The sequence below is a fragment of the Rutidosis leptorrhynchoides genome, chromosome 3 (genome assembly GCF_046630445.1).
Source record: "Rutidosis leptorrhynchoides isolate AG116_Rl617_1_P2 chromosome 3, CSIRO_AGI_Rlap_v1, whole genome shotgun sequence".
Classification (NCBI taxonomy): Eukaryota; Viridiplantae; Streptophyta; class Magnoliopsida; order Asterales; family Asteraceae; genus Rutidosis; species Rutidosis leptorrhynchoides.
The window spans coordinates 3514683-3539224 of record NC_092335.1 but is presented as its reverse complement, the minus strand read 5'-3'; the positions used below and the strand labels follow the sequence as shown (position 1 = coordinate 3539224).

Genomic DNA, 24542 nt, shown 5'->3' with positions numbered 1-24542 from the left:
ACCGTTAGCAGAATTTTCCTACAACAACAGCTACCATTCAAGCATTGAGATGGCGCCGTTTGAAGCACTTTATGGTAGAAAGTGCAGGTCTCCGATTTGTTGGAGTGAGGTGGGGGATAGACAGATTACGGGTCCGGAGATTATACAAGAAACTACCGAGAAGATCATCCAAATTCAACAACGGTTGAAAACCGCCCAAAGCCGACAAAAGAGCTACGCTGACATTAAAAGAAAAGATATAGAATTTGAAATTGGAGAGATGGTCATGCTTAAAGTTTCACCTTGGAAAGGCGTTGTTCGATTTGGTAAACGAGGGAAATTAAATCCAAGGTATATTGGACCATTCAAGATTATTGATCGTGTCGGACCAGTAGCTTACCGACTTGAGTTACCTCAACAACTCGCGGCTGTACATAACACTTTCCACGTCTCGAATTTGAAGAAATGTTTTGCTAAAGAAGATCTCACTATTCCGTTAGATGAAATCCAAATCAACGAAAAACTCCAATTCATCGAAGAACCCGTCGAAATAATGGATCGTGAGGTTAAAAGACTTAAGCAAAACAAGATACCAATTGTTAAGGTTCGATGGAATGCTCGTAGAGGACCCGAGTTCACCTGGGAGCGTGAAGATCAGATGAAGAAGAAATACCCGCACCTATTTCCAGAAGATTCGTCAACACCTTCAACAGCTTAAAATTTCGGGACGAAATTTATTTAACGGGTAGGTACTGTAGTGACCCGAACTTTTCCATGTTTATATATATTAATTGAGATTGATGTTTACATGATTAAATGTTTCCAACATGTTAAGCAATCAAACTTGTTAAGACTTGATTAATTAAAATAGGTTTCATATAGACAATTGACCACCCAAGTTGACCGGTGATTCACGAACGTTAAAACTTGTAAAAAAACTATATGATGACATATATATGGTTATATATATAGTTAACATGATATTATGATAAGTAAACATATCATTAATTATATTAACAATGAACTACATATGTAAAAACAAGACTACTAACTTAATGATTTTGAAACGAGACATATATGTAACGTTTATCGTTGTAACGACATTTAATGTATATATATCATATTAAGAGATATTCGTACATCATAATATCATGATAATATAATAATTTAAAATCTCTTTTGATATTATAAACATTGGGTTAACAACATTTAACAAGATCGTTAACCTAAAGGTTTCAAAACAACACTTACATGTAACGACTAACGATGACTTAACGACTCAGTTAAAATGTATATACATGTAGTGTTTTAATATGTATTTATACACTTTTGAAAGACTTCAATACACTTATCAAAATACTTCTACTTAACAAAAATGCTTACAATTACATTCTCGTTCAGTTTCATCAACAATTCTACTCGTATGCACCCGTATTCGTACTCGTACAATACACAGCTTTTAGATGTATGTACTATTGGTATATACACTCCAATGATCAGCTCTTAGCAGCCCATGTGAGTCACCTAACACATGTGGGAACCATCATTTGGCAACTAGCATGAAATATCTCATAAGATTACAAAAATATGAGTAATCATTCATGACTTATTTACATGAAAACAAAATTACATATCCTTTATATCTAATCCATACACCAACGACCAAAAAAACCTACAAACACTTTCATTCTTCAATTTTCTTCATCTAATTGAACTCTCTCAAGTTCTATCTTCAAGTTCTAAGTGTTCTTCATAAATTCCAAAAGTTCTAGTTTCATAAAATCAAGAATACTTTCAAGTTTGCTAGCTCACTTCCAATCTTGTAAGGTGATCATCCAACCTCAAGAAATCTTTGTTTCTTACAGTAGGTTATCATTCTAATACAAGGTAATAATCATATTCAAACTTTGGTTCAATTTCTATAACTATAACAATCTTATTTCAAGTGATGATCTTACTTGAACTTGTTTTCGTGTCATGATTTTGCTTCAAGAACTTTGAGCCATCCAAGGATCCATTGAAGCTAGATCCATTTTTCTCTTTTCCAGTAGGTTCATCCAAGGAACTTAAGGTAGTAATGATGTTCATAACATCATTCAATTCATACATATAAAGCTATCTTATTCGAAGGTTTAAACTTGTAATCACTAGAACATAGTTTAGTTAATTCTAAACTTGCTCGCAAACAAAAGTTAATCCTTCTAACATGACTTTTAAAATCAACTAAACACATGTTCTATATCTATATGATATGCTAACTTAATGATTTAAAACCTGGAAACACGAAAAACACCGTAAAACCGGATTTACGCCGTCGTAGTAACACCGCGGGCTGTTTTGGGTTAGTTAATTAAAAACTATGATAAACTTTGATTTAAAAGTTTTTATTCTGAGAAAATGATTTTTATTATGAACATGAAACTATATCCAAAAATTATGGTTAAACTCAAAGTGGAAGTATGTTTTCTAAAATGGTCATCTAGACGTCGTTCTTTCGACTGAAATGACTACCTTTACAAAAACGACTTGTAACTTATTTTTCCGACTAGAAACCTATACTTTTTTTGTTTATATTCATAAAATAGAGTTCAATATGAAACCATAGCAATTTGATTCACTCAAAACGGATTTAAAATGAAGAAGTTATGGGTAAAACAAGATTGGATAATTTTTCTCATTTTAGCTACGTGAAAATTGGTAACAAATCTATTCCAACCATAACTTAATCAACTTGTATTATATATTATGTAATCTTGAGATACCATAGACACGTATACAATGTTTCGACCTATCATGTCGACACATCTATATATATTTCGGAACAACCATAGACACTCTATATGTGAATGTTGGAGTTAGCTATACAGGGTTGAGGTTGATTCCAAAATATATATAGTTTGAGTTGTGATCAATACTGAGATGCGTATACACTGGGTCGTGGATTGATTCAAGATAATATTTATCGATTTATTTCTGTACATCTAACTGTGGACAACTAGTTGTAGGTTACTAACGAGGACAGCTGACTTAATAAACTTAAAACATCAAAATATATTAAAAGTGTTGTAAATATATTTTGAACATACTTTGATATATATGTATATATTGTTATAGGTTCGTGAATCAACCAGTGGCCAAGTCTTACTTCCCGACGAAGTAAAAATCTGTGAAAGTGAGTTATAGTCCCACTTTTAAAATCTAATATTTTTGGGATGAGAATACATGCAGGTTTTATAAATGATTTACAAAATAGACACAAGTACGTGAAACTACATTCTATGGTTGAATTATCGAAATCGAATATGCCCCTTTTTATTAAGTCTGGTAATCTAAGAATTAGGGAACAGACACCCTAATTGACGCGAATCCTAAAGATAGATCTATTGGGCCTAACAAACCCCATCCAAAGTACCGGATGCTTTAGTACTTCGAAATTTATATCATATCCGAAGGGTGTCCCGGAATGATGGGGATATTCTTATATATGCATCTTGTTATTGTCGGTTACCAGGTGTTCACCATATGAATGATTTTTATCTCTATGTATGGGATGTGTATTGAAATATGAAATCTTGTGGTCTATTGTTACGATTTGATATATATAGGTTAAACCTATAACTCACCAACATTTTTGTTGACGTTTTAAGCATGTTTATTCTCAGGTGATTATTAAGAGCTTCCGCTGTCGCATACTTAAATAAGGACAAGATTTGGAGTCCATGTTTGTATGATATTGTGTAAAAACTGCATTCAAGAAACTGATTTCGATGTAGCATATTTGTATTGTAAACCATTATGTAATGGTCGTGTGTAAACAGGATATTTTAGATTATCATTATTTGATAATCTACGTAAAGCTTTTTAAACCTTTATTTATGAAATAAAGGTTATGGTTTGTTTTAAAAATGAATGCAGTCTTTGAAAAACGTCTCATATAGAGGTCAAAACCTCGCAACGAAATCAATTAATATGGAACGTTTTTAATCAATAAGAACGGGACATTTCAATTTCGTGTTGGCTTCTTCGGCCGCCTGCTCTTTAATTCTTCCCTCAATTTGATTTATGAGTTTATGAGCCATTCGACTTGCCTTTTGTATGGAAGCGGGCTCGTGTGAACTCACATCTTCTTGAATCCTTACTGGTAACCCTTTTACAAACACGTCGATCTTCTCTTCTTCATCTTTGAACGCTCCCGTACACAATAGGCACAACTCTGTGAATCGTCATTCATATGTAGTAATGTCGAACCCTTGTGTTCGTAACTTCCTAAGTTCTACCTTGAGCTTATTGACTTTATTTCTAGGACGGTACTGCTCGTTCATCAATTGCTTGAATGCCGACCATGGTAGTGCGTAAGCAGCATTTTGTCCTACCTGTTCAAGATAGGTGTTCCACCATGTTAACGCAGTACCTGTGAAGGTATGCGTAGCATACTTAACTTTGTTCTCTTCAGTACACTTACTTATGGCAAACACCGATTCGACTTTCTCGGTCCACCGTTTCAATCCAATTGGTCCTTCGGTTCCATCAAATTCCAAAGGTTTCCATGCAGTGAATTCTTTGTAGGAGCATCCTACACGATTTCTTGTGGAATTAATTCCACTGCTAGATCCAGAGTTATTGTTATTTTGCATTACAGCCTGTACTGCGGCTATGTTCGCAGCAAGGAAAACACGAAAATCTTCCTCACTCATGTTCAAGTTCTGACGAGTCGTCGGTGCCATTTCCTTCAAAAATAGCCAAAAGAATTGAGTTAATCATATAGAATTTAGGAGTAGTCAATAGTATTTCGTAGCATTATATGAACTTATTTATAAAAGCTTTTTCTTCATATTAGCATTTTATAGTTTTAATTCGGGTAGTACCTACCCGTTAAGTTCATACTTACTAGCTACTATACAACTCAACTACTACGCTTCTATATGAAAAACTTATTACAATAATATTTCTCATTCAAACTTTATACAAAATTTTACAAACTTACAATACCACTATTATACATATAGGATGAAATATAACACATAATAACTTTGCTACTCGGCAGTTATAAAGGCAATTCTAGTTAATATGCAAGTTGTTCAGCAAAAGAAATAAAGATACGTAATTTATAAGTCCAGAAACAAGTCATGCATTCTGGTTTTACTAAGAAGACTTCCCATCCTTGGTCTTGTGGAAAGTAACCGTTATGACCATTGGCTAGGCAGCATGTTGTAATGTCGTCAAAAGGACGAGGGTTTCGTAATGTCCAACAGCCCCGTAATAATCTAAAAACCTTGTTTCTTACCCCAACTACTGAATCCGTCACTTGTGGGAAGGTTTTATTTAAAAGTTGTAATCCGATGTTCTTTTTCTCATTTTGGTAAGAAGCGATCATCACTAACCCGTAAGCATAACATGCTTCTTTATGTTGCATGTTAGAAGCTCTTTCTAACTCACGAAATCCTATGTTGGGATATGTTGAGTCAAAATAGGTTCTTAAACCATAGCGTAAAATTGCATTTGGGTTCCCCGCATTTAACGCTTTAAAGAAAACACGGCGTAACTTACGGTCTCCCCAATGTGATATACCCCACCTATCAACGGAAAGCCTTTTATAAACTAAGGCATTTCTGGAAAGTCTTTCAAATGTTTGACAAGTTAATTTCACCATAACTAAATGTGCTGATGAATTCTGACCGACTCTAGACAAGATTTCCTCAATCATATCCTCTGGTAGGTCTTCTAAAATATTTAGTTGTCTACCCTTAACGTCCATTTTGTTTTTTATACTGTAAAACAGACAAGGATTAGATTCGTAAAAAAAATAATTAAGAAACAATACAAGCAATTTTTACATAGAACATAAAAGTACAAGCACACTACAATACATATAATACACAACATGATTACAACCCTCTAATCTGAATCACTGGTTTCTTCTTCTTCGGACTTGGTTCGTTTTCCTAATTTTCTAGGGATATATGGTGTTCTTCTAATACGAGCCGTCGTTTTCCACAATGGTTTAGAAAAACCTGGTGGTTTAGAGGTTCCCGGGTTATTGTTACAATTTAGGAAATATGGATGTTGCCGATACATATAAAGTTCATCGGGGTCAGAATCAGGTTTCTCTATTTTTATACATTTTCCCTTATTATTTTCTTTTGCTTTATTAAATTGGGTCGAGGTAATTTCTATAACATCATCGGAATCCTCATCGGGATCCGATTCATCGGAAAATTGGTAATCTTCCCAATACTTTGCTTCCTCGGCAGAAACACCATTGATCATTACTAACTTTGGTCCGTTGGTTGAGGATTTTCTTTTATTTAATCGATTTACTGTAGGTATCAATATTTCTTCCTCCGGAACCTCTTCTTCTTCCGGTTCCTCTTCTTCCGGTTCCTCCTCTTCCGGTTCCTCCTCTTCTGATTCATCCTCTTCGGGAATTTGTGAATCTTCCCAAAATATATTCGACTCTTCATTATTATTAGGTGAGTCGATGGGATTTGTACTAGAGGTAGACATCTATCACACAATATCAAACACAATAAGAGGTTAATATATCACATAATTTTTACATGTTAATAATATATAGTTTCCAACAAAAGTGTTAAGCAATCGTTTTTAAAGAAAACACGGTCGAAGTCCAGACTCACTAATGTATCCTAACAAACTCGATAAGACACACTAATGCAAATTTCTGGTTCTCTAAGACCAACGCTCGGATACCAACTAAAATGTCCCGTTCATATTGATTATAAATGTTCCATATTAATTGATTTTGTTGCGAGGTTTTGACCTCTATATGAGACGTTTTTCAAAGACTGCATTCGTTTTTAAAACAAACCATAACCTTTATTTTATCGACAAGGTTAAAAGGACTCCACCTAGATTATCCAGAAATGATAATCTAAAAATATCACACTTACACACTACCAATACATATTGGTTTACAAAATTAATATGTTACAACAAAGTAAATCTCGAATGCAGTTTTAAACAATATTATACAAACATGCTGACACCAAATCTTGTCCATATTTTAGCATGCAACAGGGGAAGCACATAATAATCACCTGAGAATAAACATGCTTTAAACGTCAATAAAAATGTTGGTGAGTTATAGGTTTAACCTATATATTTATCAAATCGTAATAATAGATCACAAGATTTCATATTTCAATATACATCCCATACATAGAGATAAAAATCATTCATATGGTGAACACCTGGTAACCGACATTAACAAGATGCATATAGAATATCCCCATCATTCCGGGACACCCATCGGACATGATAATTTCGAAGTACTAAAGCATTCCAAATTCCAGAATAGGGCTAGTTGGGCCCGATAGATCTATCTTTAGGATTCGCGTCAATTAGGGGGTATGTTCCCTAATTCTTAGGCTACCAAGCTAAAAGGGGTATATTCGGCTTCGATCATTCAACCATATAATGTATTTTCACGTACTTGTGTCTATTTTGTAAAACATTTATAAAACTGCATGTATTCTCATCCCAAAAATATTAGATTTTAAAAGTGGGACTATAACTCACTTTCACATATTTTTACTTCGTCAGGAAGTAAGACTTGGCCACTGGTCGATTCACGAACCTATAAAAAATATGTACATATATATCAAAGTATGTTCAAAATATATTTACAATATTTTTAATACGTTTTAATGTTTTTAAGTTTATTAAGTCAGCTGTCCTCGTTAGTAACCTATAACTAGTTGTCCACAGTTAGATGTACAGAAATAAATCGATATATATTATCTTGAATCAATCCACAACCCAGTGTATACACGTCTCAGGCTAGATCACAACTCAAAGTATATATATTTTTGGAATCAACCTCAACCATGTATAGCTAACTCAAACATTACTGCATATAGAATGTCTATGGTTGTTCCAAATAACATATATGCATGGGTCGATATGATATGTCAAAACATTTGCATACGTGTCTATGGTATCTCAAGATTAAATAATATATTAGAATACATGTATAATACAATATGAGTTAGCTAGGATATGATTAATATAGATTTGTTACCAATTTTCACGTAGCTACAACAAGCAAAATTATCTAATCTTGTTTTACCCATAACTTCTTCGTTTTAAATCCGTTTTGAGTGATTCAAGTTGCTATGGTTTCATATTGAACTTAAGTTTATGAATATAAATAGAAAAAGTATAAGTTTATAGTTAGAAATACAGGTTACAAGTCATTTTTGTAAAGGTAGTCATTTCAGTCGAAAGAACGACGTCTAGATGACCATTTTGGAAAACATACTTTCACTTTGAGTTTAACCATGATTTTTGGATATAGTTTCATGTTCATAAGAAAAATCATTTTCCCATAAGAACAAATTTTAAATCAAAGTTTATCATAGTTTTTAATTAACTAACCCAAAACAGCCCGCGGTGTTACTACGACGGCGTATATCCGGTTTTACGGTGTTTTTCGTATTTTCAGGTTTTAAATCATTAATTTAGCATATCATATAGATATAGAACATGTGTCTAGTTGATTTTAAAAGTCAATTTAGAAGGATTAACTTTTGTTTGCGAACAAGTTTAGAATTAACTAAACTATGTTCTAGTAATTACAAGTTTAAACCTTCGAATAAGGTAGTTTTATATATATGAATCGAATGATGTTATGAACATCATTACTACCTCAGGTTTTGTGGATAAACCTACTGGAAATGAGAAAAATAGATCTAGCTTCAAAGGATCCTTGGATGGCTTGAAAGTTCTTGAAGCAAAATCATGACACGAAAACAAGTTCAAGTAAGATTTCCACTCGAAATAAGATTGTTAAAGTTATAGAAACTGAATCAAAGTTTGAATATGAGTATTACCTTATATTAGAAAGATATATTACTGTAAATAAGAAAGATTTCTTGAGGTTGGATGATCACTCAAAGTGGATTTGCAAGATTGGAAGTAAGTTAGCAAACTTGGAAGTGTTGTTGGTGTGTTCTTGAGTAGTTGTTTTATAACTTGGTTTATGTATGGATTTATGAACTAGATTGAGCTAGATTTTGTTGAAGATGATGAAGAACACTTAGAACAAAGGAAGAACACTTGAGAGAGAGTAGTTTGATTCAAGAAAATTGCAAAGTGAATGTGTTTGTGGTACCTCTCATTCACGTGAATTGCTAGTCTCCATATAAGCTCCATTAGTTTGTAATTTTGTGAGATATTTCATGCTTGATGTTAAATGATGGTTCCCACATAGTTAGGTGACTCACATGGGCTGCTAAGAGCTGATCATTGGAGTGTATATACCAATAGTAAATACATTTAGAAGCTGTGTATTGTACAAGTACAAATATGAGTGCATACGAGTAGAATTGTTGATGAAAATGAATGAGGATGTAATCATAAGCATTTTTGTTAAGTAGAAGTACTTTGATAAGTGTCTTGAAGTCTTTCAAAAGTGTATGAATACATATTAAAACACTACATGTATATACATTTTAACTGAGTCGTTAAGTCATCGTTAGTCGTTACATGTAAATGTTATTTTGAAACCTTTAAGTTAACGATCTTGTTAAATGTTGTTAACCCATTGTTTATTATATATAATGAGATATTAAATTATTACATTATCATGATATTATGATGTATTAAAATATCTTAATATGATATATATACATTTAAAGGTTGTTACAACGATAATCGTTACATGTATGACTCGTTTCGAAATTCTTAAGTTAGTAGTCTTGTTTTTACATATGTAGTTCATTGTTAATATACTTAATGAGATACATACTTATCCTAATATCATGTTAACTATATATATATATATATCCATATATATGTCATCATATAGTTTTTACAATTTTTAACGTTCGTGAATCGCCGGTCAACTTGGGTGGTCAATTGTGTATATGAAACCTATTTTAATTAATCAAGTCTTAACAAGTTTGATTGCTTAACATGTTGGAAACACTTAATCATGTAAATATCAATTTCATTTAATATATATATATAAACATGGAAAAGTTCGGGTCACTACAAGTTTGGTGACAACGTATTGTTCTGACGACTACACATAACTCTTTCTTCCATTTAGAACCTTTAAACCCTTCCTATTCTGCGTACGGAGAATGGATAAACTTTCTCTAATTTCTGACTTTTTGAAGTGATACGTAGGGCGTATCGGTATCATTACACAGTGTCATCATCGTGTTCGGCTTTGTGAGTATATAATGTGTAGTTTAAAGAAGAGCTATGTTAAAATACAATGCAAATTTGGTATTATAAAATAATATGGAATTAGTAAATGTATATATGTAAAATATCTAGATATTAATATGTATAAGAAAATATCTAGATATTAGAATATGAAAGAAAAATCTATAAATTGAAATGTAAAAGAAAAATCTAGATATTTGTAGGTTGTAGAAATATCTAGATATTTATATATTCATGGAAATATCTAGTGTCTAGAAAGTTCCATGGAGTAGTATAAATATGGGTGAAGTTTTCATTTGTGGTGTGTGAAGAAGAGAAGGTGTGAGAGTTGTGAGGAAGTAAGAAGAGTGTGAGTTAGAGAAGAGAAAACTTATATGTAAGTAATATTGTAATTGTATTTTGTATTAATAAAAGTGTTCTTTGTTAAGTTTCCCGGTTAAGCCTTAGTTCGTGTTTAAGTCATTAGTGCACTTGTGTTATTTTTATTATATGGTCGGCTTTGCCACCTAAGTGATATATGGTCGGTTATACCGCCTGAATGATATATGGTCGACACTGTCGCCTAAGTATTATTGTGCACTAAAGATTTATAAAATTAAAGGCTAACCAACGTCAAAGTGTTTGTGTAGTGAGTGAGTATAACCTAGGTCCTCTATAGTGGGTGTGTTGGGCTCGTCGAAGCTTCCAACAATTGTTATCAGAGCGGGTCGTTCGGGACCATTACTGGTGAAGGTACTCATCGGTAAACGGTGGACGTTTACATCGACTTGTTTTCGTCAAGGCTCTAAGGGAGATTCTGTGGAGCATAGTTAGGAATTGTGAAAGCTCATTGGTCAGGGACCAAGCTTATTGGACGTTGGACGTCATGATGGCAGATCTTGCAAGTACGAGCAGTGGAATCAAGAGTCTCAATAACCACAACTATGGTTATTGGCGGACTTGTATAGAATCCTACCTACAAGGACGGGATTTATGGGAAATAGTTGCTGGTAGTGACACAACGCCTCCACTGAAAGAAAATGTCGAAGCCTTGAGAAAATGGAACATCAAGGCCGGGAAGGCTTTATTATATTGAAGACTACAATCGAGGAGGATCTATTGGAGCACATCCGTGACGAGAAAACACTAAAGGCAGCTTGGGAAACTTTTGAAAAATTGTTTTCAAAGAAGAATGAAGCACGCCTCCAGCTCTTAGAAAATGAGCTCGCAGGTATCTCACAAGGAAGTCTATCTATTTCTCAGTATTTCACCAAGGTGAAATCTATTTGTCGTGAGATATCTCAACTTGCTCCTGAAGAAAAAGTGAGTGATGCAAGGATGTAGAGAATTATCATCCACGGCTTAAGATCCGAGTATAATGGATTTATAGCCGCTGTGAGAGGATGGCCTACTCAAGCATCATTAATAGAGCTGGAGAATTTATTGGCTAATCAAGAGGCATTAGCCAAGCAGATGAATGAAGTAACCATAAAAGACGGAGAAGATGCACTCTTCGCCAATAAGAAGAAAGCAACATCTCGAAGACAAGAGGCGATGAAAGAAAGTAGGACATATGGGTGGAAGGGTCACCCAAAATCAAAAGGCAACGCTTCAGGGGGAGCTCAATAAGGAAGAAGAGATCATCGCCAACAATACGGGAAAAATGATAAGAGAAAGAATGGTGAATGCTTCAATTGTGGCAAGAAGGGTCATTTTTCTCGAGATTGTAGATTCCCCAGAAGGCGAACTTTTGAAGGAAATGTGGCCGCCGCAAGAGATGAGAAGAAAGAGGTTACATTTGAATCAACCATTAATGAGGAAACATGGGATTCAGAAGCTGGATTCTCTGTTGAAGCTGGCATGGATGATCAAGCACTTGCAGCAATCTTAAAGTCAACAATAAACTACAAAGATGATTGGATCATCGATTCTGGGTGCTCAAATCATATGACCAATGCTGAGATGAAGCTGCAAGAAATGGATGATTACAAAGGAAAGAGAGTCGTGTTGACAGCTGACAATTCAAGGTTATCTATTTCTCACATTGGAAAGACAATAATTTCAAATGAAAGTGGCTCTCATAAGTTCCAACTCGAGAAGGTGTATCTTGTCCTTGGCCTAAAGAAGAATTTACTGTCAGTATCACAATTGACAGCAGAAGGGAATTATGTGCTCTTTGGACCAGAAGATGTGTCCGTATTCAAGAGAGTGAAGGTGGTTGGCAATCCAATTATGCAAGGAAGAAGAATAGAGTCGGTCTATGTACTATCTGCTGAAACAGCATATGTGGATAAGACTCAAAAAAATGAGACGGCTGATCTTTGGCATGAACGACTTGGGCATATGGGCTACAACAAGTTAAAGGAGATGATGGTAAAACACATAGTAAATGGGCTTCCTCAAATTGATATCCGAACAGATACAATATGTGCTGGATGTCAATTGGGAAAGGCTCACCAATTGCCATTCAAGGAGTCACAACATTAGTCCAAGACACCACTAGAGCTCATACACTCAGACGTCTTTGGCCCAGTGAAACAAACATCACTTGGAGGAATGAAGTATATGGTGACATTCATTGATGACTTCTCAAGGTATGTGTGGGTTTACTTCATGAAGGAAAAGTCAGAGACTTTTCAGAAGTTTAAAGAGTTCAAGAAGAAGATAGAAAGTGAGCTCAATAATAAGATTACGTGCTTACGCACAGATAATGGAGGAGAATATTTATCGACTGAGTTCAATATCTATCTTGAGAAGCACAAGATTAGAAGACAATTAACTTGTCCCAATACTCCACAATAGAATGGAGTCGCTGAACGCAAGAATCGTCACCGTGCCGAAACTTGTAGAAGTATGCTTCATGGTAAGAATGTGCAGGAAGATTTTGGGCTGAATGTATGAGAACGGCATCATACATGATAAATAGGCTTCCACAAACAAAGTTGGGGCATATTTCACCGTATGAAAGATTATGGAAGATCAAGCCAACCGTCAACCATCTCAAGGTTTTTGGATGTGTATGCTACGTCTTCGTGCCAGATCATCTACGAAGCAAATTTGATAAGAAGGCAATTCGATGCATTTTTGTCGGTTATGATGAATCAAGAAAAGTATGGAGATCTTGTGATCCAAATACTGGAAAGTGCCATACTTCAAGAAATGTGGTATTTGATGAAGCTTCTTCATGGTGGTCACCTAAAAAGATAGAGCTTCCAGAATCTCATGGATTAGAAGAAGGTCCAGAAGAAAAAGAAGAATGTAAAGAGCAAATAGTGGATCCAACTAAAGAAGGAGAAGAGGCGTACTCTAAAGAAACGAGTCCATGAAAAACTGGTGTGCATCAATCTGTATCCAAGGAGGTTCGTCTAAGCCAAATGGATGTCGAGGAGCATGTACAAGAATTACAGAGATCAACAAGACCGAGGCAACCTAATCTGAGGTATGCCAATGCTGCTCATGTGGATGAATCAATACATATTGAGCCTTCCACTTATGAAGAAGCAGCACAAAGTCGAGAGTGGCAGAAAGCGATGGAAGAAGAAATTAATGCAATAAAGGAAAACCAGACATGGAGTTTAGTTCCAAAGCCAAAAGATGTAAAACCAATATCTTGTAAATGGGTTTACAAGGTGAAGACTCGATCAGATGGATCCATTGAAAGGTATAAAGCTCGACTAGTTGCTAGAGGTTTTTCTCAACAATATGGGCTGGACTATGAAGAAACGTTTAGTCCAGTGGCAAAGATCACAACAATTCGAGCTCTACTAGCTTTAGCCGCAAGCAAATCTTAGAAGTTATGGCATATGGATGTCAAGAACGCTTTCTTACATGGAGAACTTGACAAAAACATTTATATGGAGCAACCAAGAGGCTTTGAGAACAAGATCCATCCTGACTGTGACGACCCGGAAATTTCCGACCAAATTAAAACTTAATCTTTATATGTTCCAATACGATAAGCAAAGTATGTAATGTTGAGCCTAGAAAATTTTGAAACGATGTTCATATATTCAATTGACCTTCGACTGCTCCCGATGATTCACGAACCATTGCTTGTAAATATGTGGATATATATAAATATGTGTATATATAAATATATGTATATTATATATATATATATATATATATATATATATATAATAACATGAACATTAATAAACTATTATATACATTTATTGTTATAAATAAATATGTACAATAAAATACATTGTAATAAAAACTATTATTTTATATGTATATTTCTTGTATATATATATATATTGTAATATTTAATTTAATTATTTAATATATATTTATGTGCGTAGTAAATTTTGTTATTTAAAACTGTTTATATATATACGTAGTGTATATTAAATATAATTAATTTTGAGCTTTAATGGTAAATGTCTGTAACTTTCGGTTGACGTTTAATTATTTTAAAATAGGTCTAATATATATATATATATATATATATATATATATATATATATATATATATATATATATATATATATATATATATATATATATATATATATATATATATATATATATATATGAAGTTTAAAGTTATTCCAAAATTTGATTAAAAAGATAGTAGTTTTGATAAATATTTTTTTACCTTTTCAATCTAAGTTTTTGTACTCCATACATATAAATTGGAACAGAAAAGAAATAATTATCGAATTTCTTTGATCGGGTTTATGCAGTTAGTGACCGAAATAATTAAATGGATTCAACTTTAAAATATGGAATTTTTCTAAATTAAGTTTATCTATAACTGTTTAGCAATGGACCACGTTATCATAGTTTGAATATTAGTGTCGGCAAGGAACTCTGCTATTGAATCTGTGATATTTCAAACTCAATTATTTTACTATTTCTTACTTTAATTTCTTTTGTTTCCTTGTCTTGCCGTAACCCCACCCCTAACTAAATTTGTCCACTGATTGTTTTAGAGCCAACATATCATATATCTTTGTTATTGATCTTATTGGAGTAATTATCATCTAAGTTGTACATAATATATATACATACAATGCAAACGCTTACACTACCTTTCCTTCTTTCTTTCATTTCTTCTTTATGTTGTCAAGACCAAACCCCCATGACCATGAACACAAAACCTCTCCATCACTATCACCGGTTACCTTGTTCTACGATTATCAATCCATTTGATTACATGCACCGTACTATTATTATTCTGTTTAACCTACAACATAATTGAACACTACCATTGATCTTATTATTTTACTTGTTTGATTGACATTCACCACCACCCTATAAACCGCCACAAATCAAACACCATCCTCATCATTCAACTACAAACCATCACTATATATTAACGGCTGCTACCACCTTCTTCTGTCCAAAACCCAGCAAACCATCATCACCATGAAACTCATGAACCATCACCACCTCTTATTTCTCCTATCTTCTGTTTAGTTGTAAAACCACGAAGACCACCTCAAACCATCACTTGAAATCACTTTCTTTCTTTCTGTTTTTCTTTTCAATCGAAACCTATTTCAATTCATTATATCTATCTACTCTATATTTCTATCTATCTACCTATATACATATACATACAAGATTACTTATATAAATATATAAACTAGACCAAACACCAAAATCATGAAACCCACTTAGATACGTTTCGGTTTCGTTCAACCACAACACTGATGCGTTTCTCCTTTTCTGTATCAAACCCACCACCTTGAAACATCCACCTGCTGCCACTACTCAAACACGATTATAAAACAACTACCTTTCGATTCTTGTTTCATGTTTCTACTACTGTCCGCTGTGAAAACATCATCAAACCACCCCTCACTGTCACTAAATAAACTGCTACAGTGGCTGTGTTACCTCTTTTCTGTCAAGTCTTAAACACGAACCAACTTTCCTGCTGTTGACACTATATTCGTGATTTACAGCTAGAAGTCATGAGCTTTTAAAAAGGTAAAGTTGAAGTAGACTTATGTTATTAAATTATAATTAGTAAGTGACAAGATTAAGGTAGGGTTTGAGTATGAGAACAAACTTTACAATAGTAATGAGCTGGACGTTATTTTAATTGATTTAGCTACGAAACCCAACAACTTCACTTTTGCATTTTGGGCCGAGATGTTTTCTGTTTTCGGTTGGGCTGCTAAACCAAAGTGGACTTGGTTAAATATTGCTGGACCATTTTAAAAACCCACTAGACTTCTGATTTAATTGCTGGCCATTCGTTATTACTACTGTTAATATTACTTGGTTCTGTTATTCGCTAATGCTGTTGGGGAAATTACACGCGAGTGACGAGAAGTAGAAGATAACGTTTATGATTAGGACATTCATATGTAAGGCTGAAAATGGCGAGTTAGTGTTAATGAGGTGAGGATGATTATAATCATGATAATGAATATTATAAATGGGTAATGATTTGTTAACATGGCTGTGAATGGCAGCGGTTTAGACGAATTTGTTATTTATGATAGATGTATGATGTAGATGATGACGATGACGATTAGATTAGGATGATGATGATTTGGGTTTCTAGTTTAGAAAGAAGAAGAAGTCGTCAGACATGGATTAAAAAGATTTAATCTCTTATTATTACATAAAGAAATAGATGGAGGAGTGGTTTGGGGGAGTGTTGGGTTAACCAAGAGGTCTTGAGTTCGAACGAATGCTCTTGCAAGTTATTTTTTTTACTGAATCACAGCAGCTCCTTCAGTGCTATTTAATTAGACATGGACCGAGATCCAAGCTACGTTTCTCGGTTGGGCCAAGAACATGTATGTATCGATGGGCCAATATCGATTTATTTGTTGGGCCGAAAAAGAGATGGGCCGAATTAAATGATGAAGTAGAAGGAGAATGGAATAACAGATTATGGGTTAAGTACAATTAAGATTGGTTATGGTTATAAAACAGAAAAGCATTGGTAGTGCAGTCGTTAGGAGTGTTGTGGTGTGAGCGAGAGGTCTCAGGTTCGAGCCTGGGCTATGGAGTTTTATTTTTTTTGAAAGGTTATACACCCTTGAGGTATTACTTATTATTATTATTATTATTATTATTATTATTATTATTATTATTATTATTATTATTATTATTATTATTATTATTATTATTATTATTATTATTATTATTATTATTATCACTATCATTATAACTACAACTAAAGTGGCAAATGTTCTTATCCAAAATTATTATTTTCGACATCATTATTAAATCTGATTAATTGTTATCATTATTTGGTATTATCATTAATTTAACAACTAATTAAAATTTACAAAAATATATTTGAATACACATAACTTAACTATATTACTAGTTTTAGTTATTAAAAATATACATATAATGAATATAAACAATGAAACATATAAGTTATTAATATAAAATAAAATAACTAATAAATTTATATATATGTATATATAAATTTTGTTCGATTTCAATTATGTGTATTAATATATAAATAAATGATATAGGTTCGTGAATCCGAGGCCAACCCTGCATTGTTCAATGTCATCATATGTATTTTTACTACAAAATACAGTATTGTGAATTTCATTATTCCCTTTTTAAATGCTTTCGCAATATATATTTTTGGGACTGAGGATGCATGCGCTGCTTTTATAAATGTTTTACAAAATGGACACAAGTAATCGAAACTACATTCTATGGTTGGATTATCTAATCGAATATGCCCTTTTTATATAGTCTGGTAATCTAAGAATTAGGGAACAGAAACCCTAATTGACGCGAACTCTAAAGATAGATCTATCGGGCCCAACAAGCCCCATCCAAAGTACCGGATGCTTTAGTACTTCTAAATTTATATCATGTCTGAAGGAGGATCCCGGAATGATGGGGATATTCTTATATACATATTGTGAATGTCGGTTACCAGGTGTTCAATCCATATGAATGATATTTTTGTCTCTATGCATGGGACGTATGATTATGAGAAATGGAAGTATGAAATCTTGTGGTCTATTAAAATTATGAAATGATTCTTTATGATAAACTAATGAACTCACCAACCTTTTGGTTGACACTTTAAAGCATGTTTATTCTCAGGTACGAAAGAAATCTTCCGCCGTGCATTTGCTCATATTAGAGATATTACTTGGAGTCATTCATGACATATTTCAAAAGATGTTGCATTCGAGTCGTTGAGTTCATCAAGATTATTATTAAGTCAATTATATTTGGATATATTATGAAATGCTTTACATACCTGTCAACTGTCGATGTAACGAAAGTTTGTCTTTTAAAAACGAATGCAATGTTTGTAAAATTTATCATTTAGAGGTCAATTACCTCGCGATGTGATCAACTGTTATGAATCGTTTGTAATCGATATGGACTTCGTCCGGATGGATTAGGACGGGTCTCTACACTGACCATGTCTGCAAATTAAAGAAAGCACTATACGGCTTGAAGCAGGCTCCAAGAGCTTGGTACGGGAAGATTGGTGAGTTCTTGGTACAAAGTGATTTTACAGTTGCTCCTTCATATTCTAGTTTATTTGTGAAACAAGATCAAGGAAAACTAGCCATAGTGCTAGTATATGTGGATGACTTAATCATCACGGGAGATCACTATGAGGAGATCCAAAGAACAAGAGAGAATCTGTCTATCAGATTTCATATGAAGGAGCTTGGAGAACTCAAACATTTTCTTGGACTCGAAATAGAGCAGAAAAGAGAAGGATTATTTATGGGACAACAGAAATATGCGCGAGATCTTTTACAAAAGTACGGAATGCTTAATTGCAAACCTATCTCAACTCCGATGGATCCGAATACAAAATTACGAGCAGATGAAGGAAAAAGTCTTCAAGATGTTTCCATGTATCGAAAGATGGTCGGAAGTCTTATTTATCTCACATTAAGCCAACCAGACATATCTTATGCAGTTGGAGTGGCTAATCGGTATATGAGCAATCCAAAGAAGCCACACCTTGATGTTCTACGACGCATCTTAAGGTATGTTAAAGGCACTATCAACTTTTGTATTTTATACAAGAAAACAAAAGAATGTCACGTGACTGGATATTGTGACGCCGATTACACTGGAGACTATGATACACGACGGTCAACAACTGGATACATGTTTAGTCTTGGATCAGGAGTAATATCATGGTGCAGCAAGAGACAACCAACTGTATCCTTATCAAGCACTGAAGCAGAATATCGATCGGCAGCATCAGCAATACAAGAAATTACTTGGTTGAAGCAACTAATGGAAGATCTTCATCAATCAACAGATTATCAAGTAAAACTTTTCTGCGATAATCTATCAGCTATACATCTAGCAGAGAATCCAGTCTTTCATGCAAGAACAAAACATATAAAAGTGCACTATCACTATGTTCGCGAGAAGGTCCTTGAAGGGGAGATAAAGATGGTGCCAACAAAGATAGATGAACAGGATGCAGATATATTCACCAAGAGCCTAAGTAAACCGAAGTTTATCAAATTCAGAGAAGCACTTGAAATGGTCTGCAAGACATCGTTGGAAGAAAATTTACATTGAGGGGGAGTGTTAAAATACAATGCAAATTTGGTATTATAAAATAATATGAAATTAGTAGATGTATATATGTAAAATATCTAGATATTAATATGTATAAGAAAATACCTAGATATTAGAATATGAAAGAAAAATCTAGAAATTGAAATGTAAAAGAAAAATCTAGATATTTGTAGGTTGTAGAAATATCTAGATATTTATATATCCATGGAAATATCTAGTGTCTAGAAAGTTCCATGTAGTAGTATAAATATGGGTGAAGTTTTCATTTGTAGTGTGTGAAGAAGAGAAAGTGTGAGAGTTGTGAGGAAGAAAGAAGAGTGTGAGTTAGAGAAGCGAAAACTTATAAGTAAGTAATATTGTAATTGTATTTTGTATTAATAAAAGTATTATTTGTTAAGTTTTCCGGTTAAGCCTTAGTTCGTGTTTAAGTCATTAATGCACTTATGTTATTTTTATTATATGGTCGGCTTTGCCGCCTAAGTGATATATGGTCGGTTATACCGCCTGAATGATATATAGTCGACAGTGTCGCCTAAGTATTATTGTGCACTAAATATTTATAAAATTAAAGGCTAACCAACGTCAAAGTGTTGGTGTAGTGAGTGAGTATAACCTAGGTCCTCTATAGTGGGTGTGTTGGGCTCATCGAAGCTTCCAACAAGCTACTTATGTTGTCAGTATTCAAAGTGCAATGGTTGTACATCCGACATCCTCAGCGTGAGGAAAAAACTTATCATGATGGAAGATAGGCTTAACACGTCCCCTGGTTAATATTATATCCATTTGCTGATAACAATAAAATTGTTACATAAAAAATTCACTCATGAGTGTCAAATAATTGCGTACAACAGAAATGTTGTTGGTGTTACGCAAAAAAGTGTATGATCCCCAAGCTAAAGACTCTTTAATGGTATCTAATATATTTGGTGACATCACAAATATTTTCTTAGTGCCTTAAGGTATGCTTGCCTGAAGCACCGGAATAGCACCCTGTCATTCGTTAAACAAATCAACTTTTAAAGATAGTTATAGTAACATCTGGATTTCTTTGTTAGCATCTTAAGAAATAAAATATAACCACAAATGATAATATATAGCCAAATATCAATACACACACACACACATATTACCTTAAGAAACTGGCCAAGGTAAGGAAGCATGACAGAGAATGCTGCCAAACAAAAAATACCAAATACCTCTGTTCTCTAAAATTGAAAAAAAAAATGATTTTCCTAAATACGTTTCGTTGCACATAACCTCGGTAGTGATTTTACATGAAAATTACTCACAAGCTGTGCAGGAGGACATGGGTTGAATTTGAACCAACAAGGTGATTCAAAATAAGAAGTGATCGAAAAGCATAACCAATCCATCTAGGCAAATAAGATTCATCTAATCCAGGTATCCCTAAAGTAAACCGAAGCACAAAAAGATTTAGTTGTTGCTGACTTTGAGAATTGTCAACATAAGAGCATTTTATATTGGTTAACATTCTTTTACTGTTGGAAATCTTGATGGCAATGTTGAGTGCAAAACTTGAAGAAACATTTAAGGGGGTAAGAAAGAAGGTATGGCTCATTTTCAAATGGACCATCGTCGAAAAGTTGTTAAATTGTAACAACCCGACCTTTTCCGTTAACTTTCGTTTACTTTCGGTTAAATACTTAACGAATGTTAGTTTTTTTTTTTTTTTTGAAAAGCAAGCTAATTTTATTGATAAGGAAATGATACAAAGAGGTTTACAATACGAGTAACACTAATTTGAGTGAAACTCGAGGACCTATACTAGACATAAAGTAAGAAACTAACAAGATGAATACCCTAATTTCGGAGCATTATTATCAAACTTAACATCAATCGCCAATAACCATGCCATCTTTATCAAAGTTACCAAATCCAGCAGCAATCCATTGAGTCCTAAAATACTTGAACTCGTGTGGTTGCCATTGATCGATTACTTCTTTTCCTGGAGGATTATGTTTATCCAAATAACTTTTTAGTTTCTTTTTTTCTGAATTCCGTAAGTTCCACCTATCATCAAATTTATCATTTATAGATTCTTCAATTATAATCTCATCAGTATTACCATCAGTATTACCCTCATCATCTACTAATACATAAAAAGGATTGTTTGTTTCAATTCTATCTTTAGAATATGTCTTATTATTACCTTCACCATCAATGCCCTTCCCTTTATCTCCTTTCCTCAAAACATTATGATTTTGACTTTTCTGGGACTCCACATTCCAATCTGTTTCCTCCACATCAATATTGTCTTTAATACCATAATTATTCTTAACTGCATTTTGCTTGATACCTTTTGCTTCGGTTGACTGCCTTTGACTTTTATTATTATCAAAATTCAACTTTTGAAAAACCCTTCCTTTCTTACCAACAACTTTAAAGCCGTCCTCAACACACTGGTTATTTAAATCAACTGTTTCACCATCATTGTTGATTTTCAAAGCGTCTTTTAACACTTGTGCCGATACTTCATCTTCTGTTTTAGGCCTAATTTTACAAGTATTAAAAGAGTGGCCAAACACTTTGCAATGAGTGCATGAAGGCGGTTTCCATTGATAGGTCACCTCAAGTTTACCCACTTTGGCTGGAAAAGAACTAATCACAGGATAGGAAAATTCGACAAAGCTAGGAAGGTCATCATTTGCATTGACTTCAGTCAAAACTCTAGCAAACCCTAGTCTTCCACTTTTACTCAAACATCTCTCTGAAGTAACTTTGTCCATCAACATAGGCCTACCAATACCACTAACAAGTTTACCTATACTTCTGCCACTCCATAGTTCAATTGGAATATTGTGAATACAAATCCAAATTGGGACTTTTTCAGGTTCAATTTTTTCAAGCCAAACCCCAGGTTCCCACTGATTCACAAAAAAAGGAACATTATTAACTAACCATGGACCACTCTCAAGCACCTCCTTCATACCCTTTTCACTTTTAAATTTGCATAAATAAAATCCTGCAGCTGTTTTGACGATTTCTTTAAGGTCATACCTCCACCACATTCTCCTTAGATGGGCATTAACAACCCTATAATCCATAGAAGTTCCAATAAAATACCCATATAATTAAAGAGAAAATGCACTACCGCCCTTCTTAACCTCCTCAGCGGAGAAAACAACTCTCTTTTGACCATTAGACATTAAAACAGGTGGAATGAATTCCATTTTTAATTCCTCTTCATTTTTAATTCCTCTCTTTTGTTTTGTTTTGTTTTGTTTTGTTTTGTTTTGTTAGTTAAATTCTATGAATTTATACACCAGAACTTTTTTTTTGAAAATACTATTTTTAATATGTGCTACAATTACTTGATTTCATACTTTGGTTTAGAAGTATGCGAGAGACTTAGAGAACGCAAGAAAAACGTACGGTTAGTGAAAATCGGAAAAACGTCTTTTAAGGCATTGAAACGAATGATATTTCACTTTTAATAATTATATTATATAATTATTATGCTTTAAAGATACTTTTAAATTTATTAGAATATTTATAAACTAAAAACGCAAAGGATTCGTTAAACGCTCGGTAACGTTCCGTTCTCAGTTTCGGTTAGCGACACTTAGCAACGAATTAAATAATTATTATTTAAAATAATTATTCTATATATAATTTATGTAAATTGGACTTCTTTTATGACTAAGCGAATTTAATTTAAATTTAGAATCCGAAAAATTAACGTTTAACGATTTCGTTTGCGTTTTCGGGCCACGGAACTCAACGACACTTAACGGAACTCCATAAAAAATTAACTAGCAAGATTTGTGAGTCCATGGACTCTTTTTTGGGCCTTATGGCCGAAAATCTCCTTCCATGGCTTTTTAATTCGGCCCTTTTGTTCATTTAACCCACTACTAGCTTAATTTAGGCCCAAGTTATATCCCTAAAACCCACAAACACAAACAAATTACGTATACTCCCTCACTTCCTCATTATGACGGCTGAAACAACCCCCATCATCATCTAAGTTGAAATTCTTCAAAGGATCAAGAACTCATCAATTACTTACTTGATCGTTAAATTGATCACATATCCGTGTTCCTCCCGACGAGCCCTACGCATCTATACCACCAATTGAATGATTAGAGTAAGATTAAAAAACTCTATTTTTCCATATTTTATTATTATTATACATGTATGGGGTTATAATGGTGTCTAGTGCTCAAACCATGATGCGTGTATGTCCGATTTGTTCGTTATATGACCGTACATGCTATTTTATTTGACCCACGAATTTTACCAGGCCCTAACTGATATTTACATGTTAAATAATTTTAATATTATTTCATATTTGGATTTATCTTGAAAAACTATTAATTTTGCACATAGATAACACGCGATTTCCGATAAACGGTTAACATGATACGTACAATTAGGGTTTCGATATGAAATTGTGATGAATCTGATTTTTTTGGAATAACATGATGCTTTACTAATCATAATATGTTTTGTATTGAATATCTTGTGAAAATTTAATAATTTTACATTTAGATATCGCATGTTTTCGAGTTTTGGTTCGAAAGTTATGATTAAAACAAATTCGGTAAGATTATATGTGTAATTAATTTTATGGAATTTCATGCTTATGAATTAATTCATGAAATATTGATAAATGGATTTCTTATGAAAAATTAATAAGTTTACACTAAGATATTGCGTGATTACGATTTGTAAAACTTAAGTTATGATCGAAACATCGTTTTGTAAGATTTACTCGACGAATAAAATGTGATTGTGACTAATTGGTAACATGGATTGCCATGGTTTCCTGGTATATCAATTATAAAATGATTAGGAAGACTTTATAGTTGGTGGTATATTGAATTGTTGTGTTATGTGGAGGTAATGCTATACAAGATAACATG

The 24542-nt window shown here is 33.5% G+C and overlaps 1 pseudogene; it reads right to left on the bottom strand.

Annotated features, from left to right (window-relative positions):
- Positions 1 to 21148, bottom strand: part of LOC139896999 (protein COFACTOR ASSEMBLY OF COMPLEX C SUBUNIT B CCB2, chloroplastic-like) — a 50763-nt pseudogene extending 29615 nt beyond the window's left edge.
- Between the last annotated feature and the right edge of the window lie 3394 nt (positions 21149 to 24542).